This window comes from Mustela lutreola, chromosome 10 (genome assembly GCF_030435805.1).
Source record: "Mustela lutreola isolate mMusLut2 chromosome 10, mMusLut2.pri, whole genome shotgun sequence".
Taxonomy (NCBI): domain Eukaryota; kingdom Metazoa; phylum Chordata; class Mammalia; order Carnivora; family Mustelidae; genus Mustela; species Mustela lutreola.
Window position 1 is genome coordinate 81,656,112 of NC_081299.1, and position 25,602 is coordinate 81,681,713.

Below are 25,602 nucleotides of genomic sequence, written 5' to 3' on the forward strand. Positions count from 1 at the left end.
TAGGTGGACTGCACAGACTGGGTTTATTTGAAATGCTAATTATCTCAGAACAGATTTTTTTCCCTCTCTGGATGTGTTATATTTTGGGATACATGGTTTGTACAGTTTGTTGAAATCCATGTAGTGATGAGCCATTTAGTGGTGAGAGTACTATTTGTGTAACATACAATGTTTTTCACACAAATCTACTAGGTCTAACAAACTGACACTTGCTTTCCTTAGAGATAAATCCTCTACAGAGGACTAACTCATCAAACTAGGTCTAATTAGAACAAGATCTGGGTATCCTTACTGTTAGTTTTATTCAAAGAGTAATATGATCAAATGGGTGACTAAATTGGGCTTAGGCAAAAAATCTACCAGAATGTAGAAATAGTCCTACATTCATGAGGTCTGGGTACTTTTAAAAACATCCTTAGCCTTAGCCTTCTTTTTTTTTCAGCCCCCTCCCCCAAATAAAAGCACTAAGACATTTTCAGAATCATGTACACAAAACTATAAAACTAGAATTTAATACAGGAGAAAATCCAGAGGACTTGGGTCCAATGACTTTTTAAAAATATATATTTTATTTATTTTTTTAAACTTTACATCCAATATGAAGTTTGAACTCAAAACTCCAAGATCAAGAAGTCTCATGCTCCACCACCTAAGCCAGGCAGGCACCCCTTGGCAGGCACTTTTTAGATACAACAGTAAGGGCATAATACTTGAAAGAACAAATTGATAATTTGCATTTCATTAAAATTAAAAGAATCTTCTCTGTGAAAGATGCTATTAAGAAAATGAGAGGACAGAACACAGACTGGGAGAAAATATTTGCAAAGGAGATATATGATAAAAGATTGTTATCTAAAATAGACAAAGAACTCTTATTGTATTGACAAGAGAAAATGACCTTCTTACATCTGATCTAAATATCTCTTGATAGGATGGGACCCCTGAGTGCCTCAGTCAATTCAGCATCTGCCTTTGGCTCAGGTCCTGATCCCAGGCTCCTGGGATGGAGCCCTGCTCAGTGGGGAGCCTGTTCCTCCCTCTGCCACACACATATCCCACCCCGGGCTTTTGCGTGCTCTCTCTCTCTCTCTCTAATAAAAAACCTTTAAAAAGTAAATCTTTTTTTTTTTTTAAGATTTTTATTTATTTATTTGACAGATAGAGATCACAAGTAGGCAGAGAGGCAGACAGAGAGAGAAAGAAGAGGAAGCAGGCTCCCCGCTGAACAGAGACCCCAATGTGGGGCTCGATCCCAGAACCCTGAGATCATGACCTGAGTTGAAGGCAGAGGCTTAAACCACTGAGCCACCCAGGCGCCCCTAAAAAGTAAATCTTAAAAAATAATTAATAGCAGGGGCATCTGGGTGGCTCAGTGGGTTAAGCCTCTACCTTCAGCCCAGGTTATGATCTCAGGGTCCTGGGATGGAGCCCCGCATAGGACTCTCTGCTCAGCAGGGAGCCTGCTTCCCCACCCCGCCTTCTCTGCCTGCCTCTCTGCCTACTTGTGATATTTCTCTCTCTCTGTAAAAAAAAAAAAAGAGAGAGAGAGAGAGAGAAATCAATAGTAAAAAAACAAATGAGCAGAAACTTGAATAGATACCTCACCAAAAAAGATAAGCTGGTAATAAATAAACATAGGAAAAGATGTTCCACATCACATGTCACCAGGGAAATGTAAATTAGAACAATGAGATCCTACTACACACCTATTAGAATGGCCCAGATCCAGAACATTAACTACTACAAGGGTTGGCAAAGACATGGAACAAACAGGATTTTCATTCACTGCTAGTGGGAATGCAAAATGGTACAGCCAACTTTGGGAGACAGTTTGCTGGTTTTTTACCAAACAAAACATACGCTTTCCATACAGTCCAATGAACTGTACTCCTTGATATTTATCCACAGGAGTTTAAAAATTTAAATCCACACAAAAATCTAGACACAGATGTCTAGAGAACTTTTATTCATAACAATTCAAAGTTGGAAGCAACAAGATGGCTTTCAGTAGGTGAATGGATAGATAAATAGACTGTGGTATAGTCAGACAATGGAATATTATTAAACAATAAAAAGAAATGAGCTACCAAACCATGAAGAGACAGTCAGCGAAAGAAACCAATTTGAGAAGGCTGACTACAGTATGATTTCAACCATATGATATTTTAGAGATGCAAAACTACGGAGGCATATAATGATCAGTGGTTGCCAGGGGTCAGGTGGAGGAAAGGATGAATAGGCAGAGTACAGAGAATTTTTAGGGCAATGAAACTATTCTGCATGATACTATAATGGTAGATACATACCACTATACATTTGTCAAAACCTATAGAATGTACCTCACTGAGAGTGAACCCTAATGTAGACTATGTACTCTGGGTGATGATAATGTGTTAGTGTAGGTTCATTGATTATAACAAATGTACTACTCTGGTTCCAGATACTGATGGTGAAGCAGGCTGTGCATGGGTGGGGGTAAGGGTTATATAGAAACCCTGTGTACTTCCTACTCAATTTTGCTATAAACCTAAAACTGCTTTAAAAATTAAAATGTTTTAGGGCGCCTGGGTGGCTCAGTGGGTTAAGCCTCTGCCTTTGGCTCAGGTCATAATCCCAGGGTCCTGGGATCAAACCCTGCATCAGGCTTTCTGCTCAGCGGGGAGCCTGTTTGCCCCTCTCTCTCTGCCTGCCTCTCTGCCTACTTGTGATCTCTGTCTGTCAAATAAATAAATCTTCAAAAAAAAATTAAAATGTTTTTAGGTGAGTTGTTTGGGAAGATCATCATCATGTTACTATAAAGAGTCAAATTTTAAGGTACTTATGAAAGGCATAAGATCTATCATAATGCTCTATTCATACAAAATCTAGTTTCCTTGGTTTGCAATGAGGAATCCAGGAGGTAGAAAACAATACTCATTAAAGAGGAATCCAATGAGTCAAAATGTGTTTTGCAGCCACCATGGTAGGTGTTTATAGCCTTCAGAGGTCACAACTAATTTTCTCTATTAACAACTAGTTATTTTCATAGTGACCCAGCAGAATACCTTTAAAATCCCATTATTTAAATTTTTAGAAGATATTTAAGAAATGGAGAAATTGTCTGTGTTAATTAAACTTTATAAAATACAGAAAAAGATTGACTTAGGGTTTAAACTTTCACATATACTTGACAGCTCTCCTAGTAAGCCTGAGGAAGGGTTACAGGTGTGCATGGCAAACGTCCCCTTATTCCTTTAGTTGGTTCCTGCTTTGCCTATCTTCAGAGTATGTGCAAGCCCTTGCCTTTCCTTTAGTAACTTTGCTAAGGGTGTCAGCACGGAGAGTTCCTTATTTTGGGAATGGGTGTTTATGATTTTAGATTTTTTCTCTATTCTGTTCCAGCAGTGAACAGACTCTTAACAAATCTCCAAAATAAACTCATTTACCAAGGCTTTCTCATATTTGTCATTTTGAGAGACCGAACAAACATCAGTAAAAGAAGCAATCCAAGTTCTCATGCCAAATATGTGTATGTCCAAGATCAGGATTTCTTCATGTTTAAATGTGGATTTGGAGCCTCAAGTGCTAGGTATTTTTAATTTTCTTTCTAACTTATTTTTGTTTCTCCTCCTTCACTTGCTCCATTTTTGATGGACTTTAAAGGTAGGGCTGCTTGCCACTTACAAAAAGATGGGCTCTAGCAGACGGAAGGCTGAGTTACCTTCTATTTTATATGGAAGAACACTTGATTTCAGGCCAATGAATTACTAATTGTGGCTCAGAGAATGCTTTCCAGATGACTGGAGTTTGGTCCAAAACACAAAAGGACCCAACTGGTCTGAAGTCTGAATGACAGTCCCAGAGGGAATTGGACAAAGGTTGGAAGGGATTATTTTTGTTGCTGGAAACACATCAATAGTATCTGCAGAAGTAGGCTAAACTGGGCAAGAAGAGAGGACAGAGTCCATCTTTGGTTCTTTCTCCATTTTTTCCACTTTTTTTTTTTTTTTAAAGGGGAAGTAATATAAGAATTTGAACTCAATTGTTCTCCCTGTAACTTTCTGTTAGTGGAGATACATGGTTGGCTGTCAAGTTCAGGCCTGCTTCCCCACCATCCTCTTCTGTATCTGCATTTCATTATTTCTTACTCCTCTCCCCATTTTTTGGACTTCCTAATTTCTTTCTATCCCTATTGCTCGCTCATTCTAACCTTTAATGTCATTTTCTTTGTATAAAACCCAAACACTTTCAGAGGCCAGACAAGCCTTCTAAATATGTTAAGTGACAAGGCAGTGAGTGCATCAAAGAGTTGTGGAGACTCAACAAACTGAAATTCATGAACTATCCAAATGTGGTCAAATTCTAACGTGAATTTATTGACTAATAAACAAAATCCAAGTGCCAGGTCCCCCCAGTCATCACTTTGCAACTGCTGCTCTATTTCATTCATAGCTCCCTTCTTTTCCTTCATCTTTCTAAAAAATTTCAGGGTTAGGGTGGAACTTAATAATCTTCAAATTCTGGTTCTGCCTTACTTTGCCAATCACAAACTTATTTATAATTATTTATTTATAAATTGTGCATAAGTATTTATAATTGATTGATCAAATGTATCAATCCAAATTAATCTCCCTGTCCCTCAGGTTTCTTATCTGAAAAATGGGATGATAATGGTATTTACTCAGAGTTATTATGAGATTACATGAATGAGTACTTATAAAGCACTAAAGAATAGTCCCTCGGTAGGACACAGTTACACTATATAAATGTTTTAAAAATAAATATTAGATTTTATTATGGCTAGGAAATCTGCCCAAATCTGAATTTCACTTTTCTGCCTGCCTGCCTCCCTTCGCTCCCTCACCTCTGTGTTCCTGAGGAAACATGCTTACAAATCAACAAGGAGATAAGACACAGATTATGATTTGATTGATTCACCAATGATTGGCTATTTGGTTGAAACACGCTGCTTCAGCCTGACACCTAAACAATTTCCTCACTACCCTTAAGTATGAGTTTAAAAATTGTAGCTTATTAGCAGAATCAGATGTTAGAGCTTCAAAGAAATCAGCATGATCTTTGTCATGCATTTTCGCACAATTTGCAAAAGTATGAAACTTTAATTACAATTTGTTCTTTTCCTTACTGACTCCCTGCTCCCCAACCCCTTCCCTCAACACATTTCCCCACACATCGAGAGGCATTCCTATGCCTGTGGGCATTTGGGGGGATCTGACTACAGAAAAATTGAAGGAACATTTAATTTGAATTTCTGGGGTTATATCTACGAGGTTTATAGTCACTCCTTGTATAGTTCAATTACAGCTAACTGTCCCAGGGTAAAAAAGGCTTCTAAGAATGTTTCTCATGCTTTTCAATTCAGCTTTCAAATGTTTGCAAGAATGTTTGAGATTAGCTACTACACCAGAACACGCAAAACGTCCTGAAGTCTTATAGCCCATTTATGAAAGAATTTGAAGGAGATTTTTAAAAAATCAACAACAATGCTAAGAACATGTATGATATTATAAACAACTCATCATAAATATAATATATTATAATGTAAACTTCCCTTTTTTAAAAAAATATTTTATTTATTTATTTGAGAGAGAGAGAGAGAATGAGCAAGAGAAAGAACATGAGCAGAAGGGACTGGCAGAGGAAGAGGGAGAAGCAGGCTCCCCGCTGAGCAGGAGCCCCAGGATCTTGACCTGAGCAGAAGGCAGCTGCTTAATTGACAGAGCCACCTAGGTGTCCTAAACTTTTTCTTAAAATGAACATGAATCCTTTTTTCTCTTTCAGGACCCAACTTAATTACAGAAAAATACTGTTATTAATTTTGTTGCTCAAGTTGTACTGCTTTGCATTTAGCTGTACTGTCTCCCTAGTGTCCTCTGGTCTGTGACAATTTCTTGCCTTTCCTCATTTTTCATGACCAGGACAGTTTCGAGGGATACTAGTTTGGTATTCTGATGTGTGATTTTTTCAAACACCACACCATGAACTCAATTCTGACACTATCTACCTGAAGATAGCATCAGATCCCATAGGTTAAAAGCTCCATCTGACAAGACTCTCCCCATCCTCTTATCCCACTTTGGATGCCAACTGAAGTTCTAGTTGTCACCTGTGCTTCTAACCCAAGAGCTATAAAACAGAGGTTACGACAACCCCCTCCTTTAGTCTGATTACTTTGCTAGAGCAGCTCACAAAACTCAGAGAAACCTTTTACTTTCTAGGATGCGATTTTATTATAAAAGGACATAATTCAGGAAGAGTCAGATGGAAGAGATGCATACAACAAGGTGTGGAGAAAGGGCCCAGAATTTCCATGCTCTCTAGGCAAGTCATCTTCTCTGCATCCTCTTGTGTTCACCAACCTGGAAGCTCTGGAATTTCATACTTTTGGCTTTTGTGGAGGCTTCATTATGTAGGCATGAGTGATTAAGTCATTGGTCATTCGCAACTGATTCAACTTCCAGTCCCCCTCCACTCTTCAGGGATCAAGGAGGTGGGTCTGAAAGTCCCAACCCTCTAATCTCTGGGTCTGTCTGGTAAAGCTGCATCCCAAGTCTGTCTAAGGCCCCACCCTAATTTACCTCATTAGCATAAATCAGTTGTGCTTGAAAAGGACACCTAATGAAAGACCAAAAGACATTCTTATCACTTAGAAAATTCCAAGGATTTGGGGAGTTCTCTGCCAGAAATTGAGGACAAAGACCAAATATATTTCTTACCATACCTCAGTTTTGGTTTTTCTTTTTCTTTTTTCTTTTTTTTTCATGATTAGACTAGGGTTATGGGTTTTTGTATGAATACTGAAGAGGTGAAGTGTCCTTATCATACATATTCATAGGAGATTGTTGTGCCCAACACCACCAGTTAACTTTCATCACTTGGTTGAGGTAGTGTTTATCATGGTGTTTTGTTTTGTTGTTGTTAAATGCACTAATCTTCTGGAAGTGAGTCACTAAGTCTAACCCATTCTCAAAAGGAAGAAGGAGTGTTGGGAAATTAAGCTCCACTTCTGGAAAGAGCTTAGTTATTTATAATTGTCATGTAAGGAACATAAGCCTTCATTTATTTGAATCAGTATGGACTCTTGAATATTTATTTTATATTATATTATTTACTTTGTTGTTCAAATTGTTCCAGCTTGAGCTATTGGGAGTTCTTTCAGTTGGCATCTGTGTCCCTTTGACTTTTTTTTTTTTCTTTTAACCACTCCCTTACTTTCTGCCATCCTAACATATTTCAGACTCATCCTGTATTTTTCCTGCTCCAGCACCAGAATCAATTATTTCTCCAAAGATTCTTGGTTACTTTGATTAAAATGGTATTTAGAAACCAAGATCTTGGTGTATGTGCGCTTATCATTAGTGGGGTATTGTTGTTTCTAAGACCTCTCCACAAACAGAACTAAGTAATACATACATGTATATATACTAACTTACATATATATATGTTACATATATACATATGTCTAGGATTGTTTCTACATCTACTAACACACACACACACACACACACACAATTGTTTATATATCTACCATCTGTACTACTATTAAGTTAAACATGGGTTCACACTAATGTCTCCCAACTGTGATCCACTACCATGGAATTTATTCTAATTGTCCTCTCTAGTTTGTCTGTAAGTTCTTTCTCCAACAGTAAGAAACCTATCACCCACTATCCACCTTTCTTTTACTTTTTATTCAACCTCAATACAGATGTAAAGTCTCTCATAATTACTAACTGTACTTCCATGAAAAACGACTGCCACTAGAGTAGTGTTTATGTAAAATTCCTTTCTGTTTTTAGTTTTATAGTTTTTAAATTTTTGTCTTTAAAGTTTAACTTTATAGCCAAAACACTATTTTTCAAAGTTACATAAATCATCTCTTCTTCCTCTTATCTTCTTCAGTGCTGATATGTTATACATTTATAACAGTTTAATCCATTTGCCCTTCAACATCCTGGTTGGTGCTTTCTTTTAGTTTGCATTCATTAAAGTTTACTCCTTTTAATATACAATTCCGTGGGATTTGGCAAATACATGGAGTCATGCATGTACCACTCAGTTCAACTCCTTTTTGCACCCAGTAAGGTTAAGTTCAGGTCCTGACCTGCCATTAGAGAACACCTCATTAATGCCTTAATGTGACCCCTCTTTGTTCTCCAAAGAACACTGGATTCTTCCTTTTTCTCCATATACTCCAACTATAGAGCTTTTGAGTGGTTGTGCTACCTGAAACAAAGGCCTGAAACTTTGAAGAAGCCTGCAAAATACAGAATATTACATCTATGTCTAAAATATTCTCTTGAGGGGCACCCGGTGGCTCAGTGGGTTAAACCTCTTGCCTTTAGCTCAGGTCATGATCCCAGGGTCCTGGGATTGAGCCCCGCATTGGGCTCTCAGCTCAGCAGTGAACCTGCTTCCCCCTCCCTCTCTGCCTGCCTCTCTGCCTACTTGTGATCTCTCTCTCCGTCAAATAAATAAATAAAATCTTTACATAAAAGAATAAAATATTTCCTTGAGTATAATATTTTTAAAAAGGACTAATCTTAACATTTAATATTTTGTGTGTTTTTCCTTCTTTATTTTCTCTCTTTTCCTATTTATCAATGTGTTTTTCAGATTAGGATCAATAATAGATTCCAAATTGCTTCCACAATTATAATCTAGGTTTTTATCATTTATAACCAATTTAATTCTTAAAGTTTGCAAATTCAGAAGCATTTCATTTCACAGAAAATACATCATGAATAACATGTCTCATTATCATCTATTTAAACCACATAAACAATTTCAGTAGTAATGTCTTGACTAATCTTTTAGTATATAATTCCTTTGTTGTTAATCCAGCATATTTTTTTGCTAAAATATTTTTCTAATTGTTTAATTTTTTCTTGGTTTCTTTAACAGATTTTGAATCTGAATAATTAACACCTTTCATTTAATTTTTTCTTTTGGAGATGTAGAATACATAGTTGTAATACCTTATAAATATCTTTTTCAATTGACAAATTTATCTTTTCCTGGATTTCTATGGACATTAATAGGAGATGCTTGAAACCGTATTTGTTGAAAGCTGACCTGGAACACAGAACTCTCAGATCTGTACATTTAAGTATTTTTCTTTGGATTCAAGGTTGTCAACATGATGTGTGGGCTTCTGCTTTTGCAATTATTTTAAATGTGATTGTTAAGTCCCTTTGGGAAATTGTTCTCCAGTTCTTGCATTTTTTTGTGTACCCTCCTTTTATTTAGTCAAGGTATTAAAGTATGTTTCTTCTTTTGAGAAACATTGTTTTCATTAAGAAGTGAAAAGAGATGAGGCGTGGAGGGAGGCTGGCAGAGGACAGAAAATTTTACTCAGAGAAAAGAGAAACTATTATTGTTAGTCTGAATTTCAATTTTTAAATGAAAACCTGAAGGTCAGAAGAAAGAAACTAGTATTTCATTCAAAAGTAGAATTTAAGGTAAGCCCAACTTTAACTCAGAAAAAATATCCAGTCATTTATTTGCATAATTATTTTCTAGTTTCTAGTTTCAAAATAAAACTGAAGTAATCATTTACAAATTGTGTTATTAGAAGATGGAACTGCTATGAAATTTAATAACTCCAATTGAGTATCTTCTGAGTGAAACAGAATATGTGCATTTTTATTCTTGTCAAATTTAGGGTAATCAACAATACGATTAAAGGCTTTTAATTGAGTTGTCACCAAAGACATAAGCCAAAGATGGCAAATAGCTAGCAAAAACAGCACCATTCTAGACACTCCAAGGCAGACATCAATAATCAATCACAGTGATTTTCCATTATGTCAAGACAAGATCCCAAATCCTTCTTACCACAGCTCTACTAGTCATCCAGTGCTAAGTATGTAAAGGACAAACGAAAAATTAAATTTATTTGCCATTAACCAAATAACTATAAACTTCTCACCTCCCTGAGATATCAAATGCATGACAAAGGATTCTCCTTACTTGCAGGTTGTATAAGTTGTATAAGTTGCACTATTTCTTGAATGACCCAAATAAAAGTCTTTTTAATGCCATGCAATTTTTTCAGACTTATTCTAGCATATTTTATTTCCATATACACAATATTGCAAAGTAACAAAAGACTCTTACTCAAGAATATGAAAATTTTTCAAAAGATCTGTTATAGATATATTCTTTCCATATACAGGATGTGCTTACTGAAACGGACATGGAGATTAAGTGATAAAGTCACTTAACAAAATAGTCAAATATGTAACGTCTATTTTAATGAAACTCAGAGAATATGAGGATTATGAGTGGAATTAATACAGTAAAATAATGAGCAGGATTTACATTTACTGGAAGCTACATAAAAAACAACAAATCAATCTGCACTAAGTTCATTTAGCCTCAGTTTTACATCTCCTAGGACAGGAATTGTGTAGCCTACAAAACAATTTATATTTTATCTGTACCATCTAATTAATTAAATGGCCCCAGAGTACCAGACTCACAAATCTCGTTAATAGCTGAATACTGAAATAAAGGCTGTTCACCCCTACTAGAATAATATTTGCATATCCCCACCTGTGATGGGTAATAAGTACCTGCCACAAATCAGAATTATGAATTTTGTACGCCTAACAAAACCGCAGGGGAAATTATACCTCAGACATTCCATAATAATTGCAGCTAAGCTGTTTAGTGCCATCCACTTATTCTGCCTGAAGTGTTTAAAACAGCAACAGTTGTAAATGAATTCAGGCACATATTCAAGGGAATGTTTTTTTTTTTTTTTTTCAAAAAGTTTTTCTGTCTTGCCATATGTAATTATCTTTACGGAAGTATTCAACTGCAAGTTATAATGCATTCACATTTAAAGAAGCAAATTAGAAAAAAATAAAGAGAGTTCCTTCCATCAGCCCATTAGGTGTGTATTAGACATCTGTTATTGAAACTCTCGAGTAGCTCAAGATGGGTTTCAAGGTATTGACATTCTGAACTTAAGTAGGCTAGATGGGTTGGGATTCTCATTGTACAATCTGTAAATTGGTAAAGTGACATTCAGAGTAGATATCCAGGAAATAGTGATAGTATGATGAAGCAAATGCTGGACAAGTAGTCCCAAGTTTCAAGATTGCATAAGGTGGCCCATCTCTAAAATGGCTTCTCTGAGCTCCAGAATTGGTCTGTGGAGTCTACAAGCTCCTAGGAGGAATCTAGCCTAAGACCACCACAGTCCTGGACCATTACCTGGGAACAGTGAGAGTTGCGAAGGGCATACATATCTCTTCTCAGTGTTAATTAAGCTCCTACATGGGAAGCGCCATTGTAGTATTCAGCACAGAGAATCACACGGGAAGAAATAACAAATACCTTAGTATTCGCTGTTAAATACCAGTGACCATGTTATGGTGAGCTGAACTATCTGATTACTTGTCAAACATTTTGGGGAATTAGTAACTGCAATAGGAGCAAGACATGACCTGTTTAGGAAGTATGGAAGCGGTTTAACAATGTAAACAGCAGTGAGGTATACCAGAGAGATAAGTTAACTAAATATTGGAGGAACCAGTTTCAACTCTTGCCAGGAATTAACCTTGAGATCTTGACCAAGTTAGTTTCTCGGAGTTTCTCTTCCCTCATCTATAAGATGTTAACAAAAATTGTTTCATCTATCTAGCAACGCACTGACCAAATTAAACTGCTTAGGATGGCTGTGTGCCCCACAGCCACACTGTACACACCTTAACATCTCACTGTAAGTGGCTGTCACTATTTATTTTCCCCATTAGGGATTTGGCTGATTGGCTGTCTGCCTTCTAAAGCAAGTTTTTCTACCTAAGAGGCTTGACTGAAAATGGGAAGGAGGGGCACTGGAGAGAATATATGAATATAATCCAATCCTTTGGAGACAAAGGGTCTCTTACTATTTTTTCTGTGTATGCTTAGCTTGAGTACAAGAAATCAACCTCATTTTCTAGAAAAGGGCCCTAAAAATAATTAGGATTTATATATTTTCAAAAGAGTGGGCAGGGCACAATGAGTCACTAAGAGGTGATTAAATAAGGTTGTTTGAGGTTCCCTAAGGTGACAAGACGGTCTGTAGGCTTTAGAAAGGAAGCGTATATAGCCTATTACCATGATGAAGTGAAATTTAAAATTACATTTTATATTTGTAAAGGACTAACAGGCAAGGTCCCTATAGATTGTCAAATACTACATAAAACGCTATAAAAACCAGGCCATAATCTCTCACTAACTTACACATTAGCCCGAGGCAGTAAAGATGGTTTTTATTGGAACTAGATTTTGTGAGGGGAGAAAGAAAGTTACGCACAGTTTATCCTGGCTTTTCAGGCGCTTTGCTTCTTCCTTGAGTTAACATGACGTATTCCAAGTGATTAAATAAACTTGTCTAGCAACTCTTCTCATGCACTTGAAAGGAGGCAAAGTAAAGAAGGATTTACTCTGAAGAGAGGTCTTAATTCTACCACTGAAAAGTGTCCCTATTCTAATCATCACTACAGCAACCAAGAAAGGCAAGAAAAATTAAGTCTTCTAAAATAGCTGATTTCAGAGACCCACTTATACTCCATGTACTAGTTCACTTACCACATTATACCTTTGCATATCTAAAATGTGTGGGAAGAATTCAGAAGATGGAGGAGGGATCATTGTTAGCACATGACCCCAGTGAGGCGATAGTTCGAATTATCACTGAAGTGCTGGGAAAGGCTTGTCAAACATTTTGGAGAATTAGTAATTTTTTTTGTCTTCAAGAGTTACTGTGAACAGCTTAAAGTCAGATTTACAGTATGTGGCAGATTTATCAATGATCTCCAGATTCAAGCAGTCGACCAATATGCATACTGGTGTCTTCTGTTTCATTCACCTTTCAAGGGCTGGGGATTTGCAGTATCCTCGAAGCTAGGACTAAGCTTTTATGAGGGGACAAACTGCTAGCTATTTAAATTTGTCTCTTTTACCTCTTAATTTAATATCCATAAATTTGGACTATTTCCAGGACTAGCTTAAGCAGAAATACAAAATTCTGGCCTCCCCTAATATTTAGACTGTGCCAATTGAGGATTAACCTTCCATAATTTAGAGACGTAAAATGTAGGGGGTGGTGGGTAGTGAGCCTGAATTCTGAAAATCTCAAGTAAAAGACCCATGTTTAATCTCATGCTTTATGAGCTCCTGAAAAGTTGGTGTGGTAGAAAGCATGTATGAACTTTGCTGTCAGAATGTCCTCTGTCCTAATCCCCACCCTATCATTCCATACCTCTATGACTTTGGGTAGCTAAATTACCTTCTCTGAGCTTCAGTTTTGTTTTGTTTTGTTTTCCCTCATTAGCAAAATAGGAACAATGACAACCGTCTCAAAATATTGCTGGGAAGATTAAATAAGATCTCATATAAGCCTCAGGTTAAGTCTTCTTACTGGAACTGGATTCAGGGTTTCAGCCAAGGAGCCCTCAGAGTCTGGGACATAGTGACCAAAGAAAGAAAATGCTCTAAAAAGAAAGAAGAGATTAATGTTCACTGCTATGGAAAGATCTAATAAAACACAACCTAAAACAATCCCTTCTCCTTTTACCTTTCCAACCGCTGTTTCATTTCTGTCCTTTGCTAGCATCTTCCTTCACCTTAAACTTTATCATCAAGAGGACCTATGAATTCCTGTTGCTAAACCCAAAACTCACTTTGGTCCTCGTTTTATTAGGGTAAAACTGGTACAGTTTGGAGACTTAGAAAGGAAGAATTGTAGGTGCAAAGAGCTTGCCTGGATTCAGAGTGAGAGCCTGAATGGCAAATTGTCATTTTAGTAAATGTGTCAACTTGAGCAAGATATCTGACTATTCTGAGCTTGTTTTCCTCCTCTATTCCTAGAAAAAAAGAAACTTACTTGCAAGTTCTGATAAAGAAGAAGAGCAGATAACAATACACAGAAATATATAGTACCCTGCTTGGAATGTGGTAAGTGCCCACTAAAAGTTTTGCTTTTCCCTTTCTCCTGACATAAATGGTACCACATAGCAGCCGTCTTTTTCTTCTACCCTTTGTCATGCAAAGTCCTCCAGGTTAGGAAACTTATTTTAATTATCTGTACATCCATAATGCCCAGCACACTATTTGAAACATTAGAGCATGTTCAGTAAATTCTTAACTGATTGAATGAAAATGGAATATAGGCATGAGTAAGTACACAGGGGAGTTCCTACAGAAGAAATGTCTCATGGTGCTTACACCAGTTTCCTGATGGAAGTTTCTTCTAGAGGGTCTATTGAGAGATCAAGTATAATGAAAAGACTACAAATAATTATCAGTAACATTTTATAAGAATTCATTACGTGGACCTTCGATTAAGTGTGTTTACGTAGTATCTTAGTCATCACGCAATCTGTAAGAAAACTGCTCAGTGTCCATTTTACAGAAGAAATATTTGCTTACACATTTAGGTCACTACATCAGCTAAGAGGGGATCTGGGTTTTGAAACTAGAGCTGCATGTAGAGTCTATGTTCTTAAGCATTATGCTATGTTCCTGACTCCCTACCACATGTATGTTGTGAATTCATGATCGACAAGGCCCTCTGTGAGGTGGCTGCTGCCCCCCTGTCCAAATTTCACATTTTTGTCCCTGCTTTCTTTTCCAGGCCTATTTTCCTTTTTAAACATCCTATGAACTTTCTCACCATCAGGCCTTTCACAAAGGTTCCTCATCTCCTTTCATTAAGTCACCTCTACTGTCACTGTCTTGTGTGTGTTTCTTCTCCCTGCCACTAAACTATCCTTGACTTTAAACATTTTGAAGCATCACAGTGATTGAAATGGAGCATGAGCTTGAAGCCAGATGAAGCCTGGTTACAATATGTATGACTCTGATCGACTTGGCCTTTTGAGTGAGGCAACAACCATATGCACTTCACAGGATGTTCTAAGGACTAAACGAGAAAACGCATGCAAAGCACCTGCTATAGTAAGCACTTCATAAATGGCATCTATTATTAAGATGATGAATACTTTCATTCTAGTCTTAAGATTCCTCACACTGAAGTCATGGTCTAAAAGTTTTTTAAACATTTTAATGTTCATTTCAGTTGTACCTAAAATAAATACTTATTATTTCCTTACATATTACATCTTCAAGATAGAAGTAAGACTTGAGTATCAGTAATTGAGCTTGGTATGTGAATGAAGGGAATTTTTTCAGGGGCTTCTGGGGAAAGGGATTCACATGCAACATTATGTATTTGCTTTTGCATAAGACCAGAAAGCTATGATAATTAATTTTTGAAATTAAAATCAATATAGATATTAAATTATAATTGAGCATGATTTTGCCCTGGACTGAAATTATTGTACTTAACTGTTCCAGTTTTAATTTAGGGCTAATTCAAATTAGGTAATACATTTCTCTCATTGCTATTTAAATTAGAGACAGATTACATGTATTTTATATATTTGTACATACATACCATGTGTGCTATTAAGCTTTGGAGAATATTATGAATTCACAATGAAGATTATTTTAAAACTACAATAAAAATACTGTATTTAGTCCCAAAACTATATTCTACAGTTCATAAAATATGACTGTTTTAATAAATACAGGAGTTTTCCCATAATTCTCTTGGGTAATTTATTTACCAAAGGTTTTCACGTGCTTATGACTATATCAGGAATTACTGAAACCATGATATATTTAAACAAAATCTTCACAACCAACTGGGTTATTCATTGTCTATTTAGATGTCTTTGATTTCTCAACACTGATGCAGATGCATATTCTCCAAGCTATGCTAAAGGCTGGTCAAAGCTATATTTAAAAAGCATGTGAAAGGCAATTTTTATGTCTATGTGCTAGGCAGACCTTGGTTTGTTTGCTTTTAAATCTGTTTTTACATCTCTACAAAATATATCTTTTGTTCTCCTTTCTCCATTTCCCAAAATTCATTCTGAATAATGTCATTTCTATTTTCAAAGATCTTTAGTGTCTCTTTAAGATTTACCAAATGAAGGTAATTAGTACAACTTTCTTATCTTGGCATTTAAGAACACCCAGATACCCAGATTACTCTACAAGTTATCACAGAAACAAAAATGGGAGTAGGGGGAAAAAAAAAGAAACAAAAATGGGAATGGACATTTAAGAGACATTTATCCTTGGCTATGAGGATCATCCCCTTGACATATATCACATTGCATAAATAATTTCACCTTTTCTGAACCTTTGCTATCTCAATTGTAGGATGAAAAAGTTAAACTATGGTTTCCTAAATTTTTTTTTAAAGATTTTATTTATTTATTTGAGGGAGAATGAGTGAAAGAGAGCATGAGAGAGGAGAAGGTCAGAGGAAGAAACAGACTCCCCAAGGAGCTGGGAGCCCGATGTGGGACTCGATCCTGGAAGTCCAGCATCATGACCTGAGCCGAAGGCAGTTGCTCAACCAACTGAGCCACCCAGGCGCCCCTGGTTTCCTAAATTTTGCTATAGGTCTAGAAGTCCGTGTGTCTCCAACTTAATCCTTGCAGACATATTTTTTATGAGGTCCTTAAATGTTTCATTAGTTTCAGCTAAACCACACTACATACTGATTCATGCACATACCCATCTACTTTTTGGCTTCTATTCTCTTCGTATTACTGACTTCTTTCAAAAAGAAGTTCTCTTCATTTCTGTCAGTTCAAGTTCTCACAGTACTTCAAGATTTCCTTTCAGATTACCCTCTCCATCAAACCTTCCCTAACATCTTCCAACTCATGGTGTTATGATCTCTGAAATTTTGTTTGAAACTCTTCAATATATGCCACACACAGATTTTTATTATACAGTAGTCTCCCCTTACTCATGGTTTCACTTTTCGCCATTTCAGTTACCCGCAGTGAACTGCAGTCTGAAAGCAAATGGTCCTCCTTCTGACATGTTGCCAGAAGGTCAAAAGCACCCTAAACCTAGGTCACAATGCCTACATCATTCCCCTCACTTCATCTAAACACTTGGGCATTTTATCATCTCACACCATCACAAGAAGAAAGGTGAATACAGTATATTTTGAGAGACCACATTCACACAGCTTTTATTAGAACATATTGTTATAGTTGCTCTATTTTATTCTCATTGTTAATTTCTTACTGTGCCTAATTTATAAATTAAATTTTATCACAGTTGTATATATATAGGAAAAACATAATAGGGTTCAGTACTAATTGTGATTCAGACCTCCACTAAGGGTGTTGAAATGTACCCCTGCAGATAATGTAGGGATGCTACTATATTGTTTCTTATTTGGTCTTCTCTGTTAGACTTGGAACAAAGGCATTCTCTTACTGACTTCTGCATATTTCTGGAGCACCCAACAGTGCATGGCACATGATAGGCTCTCAATAAAATCCCTGTGGAATAAAAAGTCTGGTGAACCATTCTGATACACTGTAAATGGTAAAATTATCTCCTGTTGCAGAAAGCGCTATTAGCCTTTTATTTGAATTCCATTTTGTATGTTGTTTTTGATTGTTCAAAGATGCAGTTTAATACTGTTTTTTATTATACCATATGAGTATTAGCGCTCCCCTGACACTAAGACAGGCAGAAAGATGATGCAGTTTGGCTCTTTCTTTTCTCCAAGCCATTATGCAGAGAATAAGCTCAGTGTGATGAGGTCATACCCCTGAGTCTAACAAAGAAACAGGTTGCTTCTCAGAGTTACACATCTCAGACTATTTCCTGTAATCAGTTAACAATTTCAGCTTGATTAAAATGTGTACAATTTTCCATTTGCTTAATTTTTTTTTAATTTAAATTTTGGATCAAACTAAGAAATTCTCTATGTCCCCTCTCTCCTTCAAAAACATTTTTCCACCATAAATGAAGCTGTAATTGGAACTTAAAGGTCATTCCCCAGTGATAAATGCTATGTGGATGTTAAAGCAAAGACAGCTCATGTTTCCTACTATCCTTTCACCCTTGTTATTATGATGGAGGCTGCATAGATCCAGTGGAATTTGGCAGGTAAAGGGATCCGGTTGAATCATCTCAAAGCCTGGGAGTTTTGAGGCCTCTGGCTATTATGGCTGAGTAGCTACGAGTATGCAGAAATTGTTGCTTTGTTTGCCCTGAATCCCTGAGCCATCTGTACCACACAGAAAAGCACTGTGAACTCAGTCATTCAAAATGAATATTTAAGAGTTCACTTTTGACATGCTTTTTTGCTTTTTTTTTTTTAATTTATTTTTTATTTTGTGTTTGTTGCCTCTTAAATCTCTTGATCCCAGCTGTCCTGTCTTTCCCTGCACTGGCATCATTCTGTATTCCGCGTAGTAGGAACAGAGATTGCAGATAATCAAAGAGAAGCCATCTTTTAACCCTTGAATTATTTGCATGGTAAACAATCAGGACGGTCTCATATTCCATCAAGATTTTGCTCATTTGTGCTCACTAAAAAATACAAACACACAGGAGGTATTTTATGCTGCCTTCTTCTTGTTGATTTTGTTAGTTTTGTATGTTTTAAACCATTCTCTTTTTCAGAACATCGTACCCATGTGATGAATTAAAATTAATGTCCTTTCATAGATTGTTTACTGAATGTCTATAACAATTCTAAGCAACTCCCAAAGTGATAGTATATATGAACTTTTTCCATAGGTATTCCAGATTGGAGATATTTGTGGCGATGCAATGATTATACTGTGGTATATAATACCTATAAGCATTTTTTACTAAGGTCAAGCGTTGTTACTGGTCTCAAGGTTGAGAAATTCTAAGGAACTAGTTTTCATAGCAAAAAAAAAATTGCTTTTTCAGTTTTACACATTAAAATGCAGAATTTAGAGCCTTAAGCCTCTGAAAATTGGTAAAAGGCCAATAGGAAAGATGTCAGAGAGAGATCTGTTCACACTTTTGAATACCATATGTGACTTTTTAGGATCTGGTCCTGCTCAATAATAAAAAGCCTAATCTTCTACCTACAACCTGTTGAAATCCTACTTTCGTCCAGGATTTCTCCACCTTACTATACTGATATTTAGTGCTGGATAATTTCACTGTGTGGCCCGTGTCTTGTGCATTGTAGGATATTTAACAGCATCCTTGACCTCCACTCATTAGATGCCAGACACTACTAGCAACATCCTCCTGATTTATGACCAAAGGGGTGGGGAGGGGAGACGTCTCCACACATTGCCAAATGCTCCCCAGGGAGTGATGTTGCCTCCCTACCTCCATTTGAGAACCTCACGTGACCTTTTATAATCCCAACATACCATGCCCATGGATCAGAATTTAGTGTCGTTTCTAGATATTTTAACAAGGAACTCAGTGTTTTCAACAGGAGTCAGGACTAAAGGAGAGAAATTCAGGAGAACCCCATCAGACTGCAGGATTTTAAGGGTGTGCTGCTTGACCTGTAGGTCAGATTAAGGAAGCAGCTTCTATCCCTGCCTCACCACAGCTGCCTCTCACACCCACTAAGCCTCTGACTAGATTCAGAAAATCAGCCTGTATTTCTTGCCACCTAACTACAAGGACAAAGAGAAGCAACAATATGCCCAATCACCTTTATCCTTTTAAAGCTCCCATGCCTATATTATCATTCATTGATTGAACCTAATTCATAAACAGACTTCTAGCTTCAAGGAAGTTTGGAAAGTATCCTTTATCCTTTTCTGGCTCTTACAATACACGTAGAAAGTAAAATCTGCTGTGGCTAAAATATCACATCTAGCGTGTCATACTGTGGAACACCTGCTTGTTTTGGAGTCATTGTGCCCTCTGTAGAGATATGCTTTACTCTTTGTTCATTCATTCATTCATTCATTCACTCATTCACCCATTCAACCCTCAGCCAATTTTTCAACAAGTTTTTATTGAATAATGTGCTGGGAATTTCCCTGGTGCCAATAGCTTGAATTAGTTTATTGAGACATGTTAGTGGAGAAGACAAGAACTTGAGAGGGTATTGAGGAGACAGACCAGGACTTACAAATGCCTTTGAGACTGTCTCTCTCTCCTCTCTTTTTCCATCCCTCTCTTTCAACATACTTTTCCTAGAATGGGCTTCTTCATGAGGTACTGAACTGAATTACTAGAAGTTCCAGATTCACTCCCTAAGAGCTTCCTCACCATATAATCATTTTTTTCAACAAATATCAATCAAGAACCCACCAAACATTTATCTCTGTTAGGTGCGCTGAATGGGGGCTGTGAGAATCTGAACAGAAAGGCTTTCTTCTTCCAAATAAAGTTGAAAAAGAATAAATGAGCAACAAAGAAGAATCCTAGTTTTTGCAGCATCAGTCATACGCTTCTTCTTGAACCAAGCTGTGGATAAGATATTAGGATTGATCCAACAGGAGTACAGTGTTGATGCACTTGGATCATTTAGCTAAGGGAGAAGTAGATGGTGGAAGTTAAAGTAGGAGGATTGCATGGCTTGACTACCAGAGGAATCTCGGAGGAGAAACCTGCCGTACTCTTGTCAACGACAACTGCCTGCTGTGTACTGGGTACTAGGCCCAGTATCGAGAATAATGAAGGGAACAAGACAAATTTCCCTGGAAAGGCTCTTCTGTGAAACCTGATCCTGTCAACACCCACTCATGACCAGCAGGGCTAACCACTACCTCTTCTGGGCTACTAGTCATTTGCAGATATTATTAAGTTGCTGTTATTTGTATCTGTTTTCCTCAGGAGGCCATAACACCTTTGAAATGGAAGCCGCTGGCATCTTACCTTAATACTGTGCCTGGCATGCAGATGTGATTCCATGAATGTTTGGTTATCGGCTAAAGGTTGAAAGAGTGAAAGAACAAATGACTGATTGTTTAAATAAATGAATGAATGCCTTCCCCTCATACTGAGACAACTGTAGGTGGGGGCCTTTCTCCTTTCCTAAAGCAACCCCACTGGAGAGGCGAATTTGGCTCACTGGAAAAGTGATGGAAGGGCATCTGATCTACTCTGACATGTTTCAATTTAAGCTTATCCTTCTCTTGCTCCTTTGCTGTAAGTCTATCTTTTGGGCTATAAGATTTTTATTGAATTTTTGATGTGTGAATGAATCACCATGTAAAATGTAAGCTCTTTCTTGAATAAAATTACACAAACAAAATACTCCTGGAAAAATGAGGCAAATAAGTCTCTTCGGAGGTGGTTATTTATTAAGAATGCCCTCCACATTTAAAATGCTCTCATTTCAATAGCCTTAAATGTCTCTAGTTGGAATTTTAGTAAGAAAGACATATGATCTGTGAGAAGTGGCACTTTATCTTGGCCGGCTATAAAAGCATTAAAAAGTTTTAATGACTAAAAGTATTTTAAGTTGCCATATAAAATGTTTTCAGATTTCTTTTATCTTTTTATGGGGGGGGGCAGGGAGAGTGAGGTGGCTATGACTATGATTAAAATCAATGAAGACCCATTGCTGGTTTTAACACTTGATGACAATATTGTATACCACTGTGGCACATAAAATGATATCACCCATAAATCCCTTGCCCTTTCTGATGCTTCTAAGAAAACACATGAAATCATTTTGACTGATTAACAAGGCTATGCTCTGCAGGCACTACTGACCCTGAAGTTATTGGTATTACCTAAAGTATCTGAAGCTATAAATCAGGGGCAGTTTGCATTATTAGCAGCAGGAAGATGTTTCCTAGGAAGAAAGAAGAAGGCAACAATTATTTAGAGTTATTTGTGATGTATTTCCAGTGTATTATGCTTTGGATAATATTAAAAAATGTATGATATTCAATTCTTGCAACTAGGGTTACTAAAAATTAAAGGAGGCATCTCAGATTCAGAGGAAGGCAAGCAACTCCCCACAGTAGATTTTACCTTTTGGAAGTGCTGTTTGTAGTTACTTAGTTGGAACAGACATGACCAAATGGGGCCACTGATTTTCTCTATCTCCTATCCTCACTCACAGTTGCCCATCTCACTCTTCATCTTCCAGTGAAAATAGTCAAGCTGCTCATGGGTTTGTGGTTATAGTGCAGTGCTGGGAGAGAATGGAGGAACACTAAATAACTTCTGATTTAAACATAGAAAAAATAAAATAGTGGTACATTTGTCAAAATATAATGCCTAGATGCACCTGGGTTGTGCACTTGGTTAAGTGTCCTCTTCTTGGTTTCTGCTCAGGTCATGACCCCAGGGTCATGAGATTGAGCCCCGAGTTGGGCTCCACTGTCAGCATGGAGTCTGCCTAAGACTCTCTCTTCTGCACCTCCATCCCACTCATTCTCTCTCCCTCTCAAATAGATACAGAAGTCTTAATAAAATAAGATAAAATAAAACAAAATGCCTAAAGCCCAGCAAATATTCTACACATTAGATGGTGTCTGTTGTTTAAAATCACAAAATAACCAACAGGCTGTGTTATATTAATTGGAGGGTACAGAGGCCTATTCTCACCACCAGTCATATATGGACCTCTCCAAAGTGTTTCTCATTCCTCTATCAAAACCTCCTGAGACAGACAAACACCAGCTAGGCTTGTGGGTGATGTGATTTATGTGATGTTTAGTGCTACTGAAGTATTATACTGGCATCATCCTGGATACAATCTGTAGTTGAGAAACATGTTAATAAATATTAGATGCAAGTTTACCAAGAAACTGTTCACCAGGTCTACTGGGTATTATTATCATAAATTCTTTTGGTTGCAAACAATGGCAATGAACTCCAATTAATTTAATTACAATATTGGATTTTTAGCTTCATCTGAATTGGACTCAAGGATATATATCATTCTTTCCCTTATATATCTGTATTCTTTAGTTTTAATTTATTTCTCAAGCCAGCTGATTTGATGTGATAGAGAGAACAAGGGACAATTTTGTACCATATTAGTCATGTGGTTACTGGTATTTAAAGTATCCATTTATTCATCTGTACAGTAAAGTTAATAATATCTGTATCTCCTGGGATTCCTGAAAATAAAATAGTGGTATGAAAGCACTTTGTAAACTGTAGGACACTGAACAACTATAAGATATCTATGTATCCTCACTTTTAATGTCATAGTCTGAATAACTGCAATCTAGAACCTCCTCCCCCACCCCCACAAAAATGTAAGATTTTTTTTCAGAAGATACTAGTTGAGCTCAGAGAATCAAAGGAAAAAGAACAACCTCACATCAGGAAGTAGATAGATCACAGTGGCTGTGGGGACCTAAGCTCTAAAAAATATATGGCACTATCTTCCCCATATATAATTTAAAACTTATAAAGTTTTACTCCATATGTATAAACATATATATATAGGCTTATATATGTAGTTATATATAGAAAACTCTTTTATTGATAGGGATCTATATATTGATTGACCAATAGATCCTTATCAGTAACATAGTTTAGAGAAGCTCCATAAAGTTCTCATTTTTCTTGTTACTACCTTAATTTTTGGAAATATAAAAATTTCAAATATTTAATATTTTGATTGACTTTGATGTGCAATATCACACATTTTTCCATTTTTCACTACCTCTGCTTTGCTGGTACTTTAAGCAGATGCTTAGTCTGTCACTTGGCACTGCCATTAATATGATTCAATCCCAATGACTTTCAAGTTCTATTTCTCTGCCTTCTTGTTTCAAATACACCATAGAGAGAATCCAAATAGCTCACCTTGGGTCAGTGATCTATTCTTGTATATCAGAGAGTACAGGAACAAGTAGTGTAGGCATGGCTACTGAGGATCCACTCTTTTCACCAAGGCCATTTCCATAGAAGACAGATCACTATAAGCTGGAAATTCATCCCCTTCCTCCCTCCCCCCCATCTCCTTTGTGTTTTATCTACGAGTTGAGGCTGTCCATGTCCTTATCTCCATCTACCCAGTCCCTCAGTATTTAAAAGTTCCTATTTAAAACTGAAATTACTTGGGGTGCTTGGATGGCTCAATCTGTTCAGCATCAATTCTTGGTTTCAGTTCAGGTCATGATCTTAGGGTCAGTAGATCGAGTCCCATGTCAGGCTCCACACTCAGTGCAGAGTCTGCTTGAGATTCTCTCCATCCCCTTCTGCTGCTGCTCTTTGTATTCACCCCCCACTCTCTAAAATAAATAAATAAATAAATAAATAAAATCTTTAAAAAATAAAAATAAAACTGAAATTATAAACTATGTAATAATATAAAAAAATGAATTAAAAACTGATTAGATATTCATTCTGCTACATGGCCAATGTAAAAGTTTATTTAAAATAAATCACAAATGGGAGAAAGAAAAATCTTCACTCAGGAGATACAAGGTACAGAGAATTCCTCATCTCTATAATGGTTGTGACCTCAATTTCATTTGTAATTCAGACCTCAGTTCCCACAAGTAGGAATCTTGAGATGATACTTCTTTGAATCTACTCAAAAGTGAGTCGTCAGGTTTTTGGGGGACAATCTGCCATTTTCTTCCCTTTGTTTTCTGGAACAGCTCTTGTGTTGTCTATTGTCAATGCCTTTGATATAGCAAGAGCATTTAGATTCTTCATTTCTTGTTCTAATAATCACACATTAGTTTTATTTGTTATGTACTATCTCCCACTGGAACCTGACAATCCTACTCTACCTCAAGAAATAGTTATTGCTAATGCTGTGAGCATTCTTGAAAGATCAAAGGTGGCAGAGACCTCTATGGATCCCTCAATGCCCAGATGCCCAGGTGGCTATTCTGTGTACAAAGAAAAAAATGTTTCTTTCTCCTTATTAATATGCATATTCCCAAATATATATGAGAACAGGGTTGCTTGTCTCATAACCTTCTCACTCATACTCTGACACCTGCCCTTTCCATTTTTCTTATTCATGAATGTTGAAAGGCTGGATTAAGAGACTAAATGTGCTGCATAACAAAAAGCTCATCTTCCACTGGCCATTGTCATATCTTCATGTGATGACAGAAACTGGTCTCCATGAGGAAAGATAAACTCATATGCTGAGGAAAACAGACTGGAAAGATGGAAATAACCTGAGTTTTTAAAGACATTAACGATGTACAGAATCCACCAAGCCTGGAAACGTTTTACTCATAGCCTTCTTGGTTTTTGAGCTATTACATAGCCTTTGTTTGTTTTTTAAGGCCACTAAAATGTCTTATTTTCTTACATAAACCTAAAAGACCATAACTCATGATCTTATAGCAAAAATGCACAATAAAGACAGTAATTAGAAAATTTCATTTACTAATTTGTCTTTCTCTTCCATGTTTCCATCTCAGCAGATTCAGTTTGTCACTGGATAATTATCAGCCTCTAATGGTCTCTAGCTCTTTGATACAATATTAATTTTAGTTAAGAAATAAATATATACTTGATTTAGGATGACATCACTATCTCCATCTAAGTGTTTCTTTAAAGCTTTTCATAAGGTACATTTCATAAGGTGTATTTTCCATGTCTAGTACATTAAAATAGTTCTTAAATGGAAAGAGAAACAAATTTCATTTTGTTTCCCATAGGTATAACAAACGGATGAAACTGTTTTTATATACCATAAGTTCTTTAGTTAGAAGGGTCTCTGAAGGACTTTTTCTCCTTACTTTTCCATGAAAAGTAACATATGACTATACCATTATAACCAAGATGTAACTATATTGTTACAATCGATTTTATTATTTAATAAAGAGG

At 36.7% G+C, this 25,602-nt stretch overlaps 1 long non-coding RNA gene across 1 annotated transcript in view; it reads left to right on the forward strand.

Moving 5' to 3' along the window:
- The window catches only part of LOC131809450 (uncharacterized), an 81,586-nt gene extending 62,664 nt beyond the window's left edge, over positions 1 to 18,922 (forward strand). Inside the window, exons 4-5 of the long non-coding RNA XR_009345180.1 lie at positions 13,867 to 13,953; positions 18,625 to 18,922. This is a non-coding gene — a long non-coding RNA (uncharacterized LOC131809450). The remainder of the gene's footprint in view (positions 1 to 13,866; positions 13,954 to 18,624) is intronic.
- The last annotated feature ends 6,680 nt before the right edge of the window (positions 18,923 to 25,602 follow it).